Source organism: Chrysochloris asiatica, unplaced genomic scaffold (genome assembly GCF_000296735.1).
Source record: "Chrysochloris asiatica unplaced genomic scaffold, ChrAsi1.0 scaffold00006, whole genome shotgun sequence".
In the NCBI taxonomy this organism is placed as follows: domain Eukaryota; kingdom Metazoa; phylum Chordata; class Mammalia; order Afrosoricida; family Chrysochloridae; genus Chrysochloris; species Chrysochloris asiatica.
Window position 1 is genome coordinate 28264012 of NW_006408524.1, and position 2979 is coordinate 28266990.

Genomic DNA, 2979 nt, shown 5'->3' on the forward strand with positions numbered 1-2979 from the left:
ATAAGGAATTCAGGAGAATGACATTGAGGTATCATTCAAATGCTCCTCAGAGGGGTTGAGAAAAATAAGGAAGAAGTCGGAAAAATGCTACAGAACAATCAAATAAGATAGAAATAGCATTGAAAACAATTCAAGACCTGAAAAAAGTGGTCCAAATGATTAATAATAATTGAAAATGGACTACACACTGAAAAGGCGAAGGAGTAGAATTGAAGAGATGGAAGCCAGAACCAGCCAGTTTGAAGGCAAACCCCTCAATATTGCTATGATAGAAGAGTAAGGGAAAAAAAAAAAAAAAGAATTAAAAAAAATCAAAGAAAGTCTAAGATTCATGGGATAACTTGAAGAAGAATGTTGTTGTTGTTAAGTACTGTGGAGTCAGTTCCGACTCATAATGACCCTGCACAGGGTTTTCGAGGCTGTAAATCTTTACAGGAGCAAAAAGCCTCATCTTTTCCCTGCAGAACAGCTGGTAGTTTCGAACTGATGACCTTGAGGTTAGCAGCCCGATTCGTAACCACTATGCTATCAGAACTTGAGGATTATTGGAGTTCCGGTACAGGAAGGATCACAGAAGACCACAGAAGCGATAGTTGAAGAGCTTCTGGAAGAAAATTTCCCTAACATCCTGAAAGAAGAGAAAATAAGCATTCAAGAAGCTAAACAAACCTCAGGAAGAACAGAGCCCAAAAGGAATACATTCATTTGACATTTATTTTTATAATACTGGGAGTTCTGGTGTGGCACTGTAGATAAGCACTGGACTAGTAACCATAAAGTTGGCAGTTCAAACACACCAGTTGCTCTTTGGAAACCCTACAAAGAATCACTCTAAGTTGGAACTCACTTGATAGCAGTTAACAACAGCATCTTGTTCTGTAACACTAGCAACACCACCAAACAAAACTAAATAGTTCAATGTTTCAATTTATCATTTAAAACATTTTTGTCTTATAGTTGTTTTTTGTAAGTCAATCTTCTGTTGTAGTTTTGTTGTCAAGTGCCTTTGAGTCAGTTCCGATTCATAGTGACCTTGGATAGGGTTCCCAAGGAGTGGCTGGTAGGTTTGGATATTGCCATTAAGAAAAATTATCTTGGGTACTTCTAAAGAACTAGGTTCTGCCAGACCTGGGACATGAGGCTCCATGAAGCACATGAAAAACATGGTTGTCCAAAGAGTATAGACAGTACTTAAGAAATGACATCAGGAATCCCACAGAGTTTGAAAACGGTAACTTCTCAAGAGCTAAATTAGTAAAAGTGAACACAAGATACTATTAACAGCACAAAGACAAAAAATAAAACCAAAAAACCCTAAAACCAAATATTTGTCTAATCCCAATATCTAAAATACACCCTCAGGGTAAAAACACAATAAAAAAAAACAAAAAACAATCCATTGTGTTGTAAGTTGTTGGAAAAAAGTATCCTAACAGGTGACAGGTGAAGCCTAGAAAAAGGAAATTAAGAAATTAACGAAAGTCTCCAAAAGTGTCCAGGGGCGAACTTGCATATCCTACATCCTACGGTTGCTCAATGGTGGCACTACTGCCATTTGGAACTGGATAAGAGCATTCCAAGCCTCTTGAGGAATGCTGAGAATGTTCTTCCCTTTGGGATTTCTAACTCCAGGTACTTGCATATTTCATTATAACACATTATAGTTTACTTTTTCCTTTAAAGTCTGTCAATGCAGGCTTTATATATTTAGGTGCCCTGATGTTGGGTAAATATATATCTATGGTTGTTAAATATTTTTGCTTAATTGACATTTTAATCACTATATGATATTCATCTTTATCCCCGCTGACAGATTTTATCTTAAAGTCTGCTTTGCCTGATGATACTAAGATTGCCATTTCAGCCCTCTATGGTTAATATTTGCATGGAATATTTTTCCTTTCCTTTCCTTTTAATCCAATTTGTGTCCTTGGTTTAAGGTGTATCTCTTGTACACTTGTACACAGTTGGCTCATTTTTTAAAATCCATTCTGTCACTGTCTGCCTTTTGATTACTGAATTTAGTCTGTTTGCTAAATGAATTCACTATTATTACTGATAAAAGTTGACCTACTACTGCCATTCGGAATGTTTTCTCATGTCCTGTGGTGCGGCAGGATAAAAAGTACTATTCCGCAAGGTCAGTTTGAAACACAAAGTCAGCAGTTCAAACTCACCAGCTGCTCCTCAGAAACCCTACACAGGGTCACTATGAGTTGGAACCAATTCAACAGTACTTAACAAGCTTTCTTTGTGTTTTAGTACAGCTTGCTTTTGTAGTTTGTTGGTTTATTGTACTAGGCCTTTTTGGTTCCCTTCTCTTTTCCTTTTATGAATATCTATTATACATTTTCTTCTTAGTGGCTACCACTAAGAGAAAAATACATAACCTTTATAACATTCTAAGGTAAACTGAAGGCACTGGTGGGAAACAAGTTCCCAAGAATTGACAAAATATAGATTGAAATCTTTCAACAACCAATGCAGCCCTGGAGGCTCTAGTCTACTCCAAGTAATTTGGAAAACAGCTACCTATGCAACCAACTGGAAGAGATCCATATTTTGTGCCCACTCCAAAGAGAGATGACTCAACAGAATGAAGAAATAATCAGATAGTATCACTAATATTGCATACAAGTAAAATTTTGTTGAAAGATACTTCTAAAATTGCAACAGAACATCAACAAGAAACTGCCAGAAATTGAAGCTGGATCCAGAAGAAGACATGGAATGAAGGATATTACTGCTGATGTCAGCTTCATCTTGGCTGAAGGCAGAGAATACCAGGAAGATGTTCACGTCAGCTTTATTGACTATGCAAAGGGTTTTGACTGTGGGGATCATGATAAGTTATAGGTAAAATGTAAGAAAAATGTCAAGCCTCAACTTGTGCTGTGGGTTAATGCACTGGACTGCAAAGTCAGTTTGAACCACAAGGTTGGTCGTTTAAGCTCACCAGTTGTTCCTCAGAAACCCTAT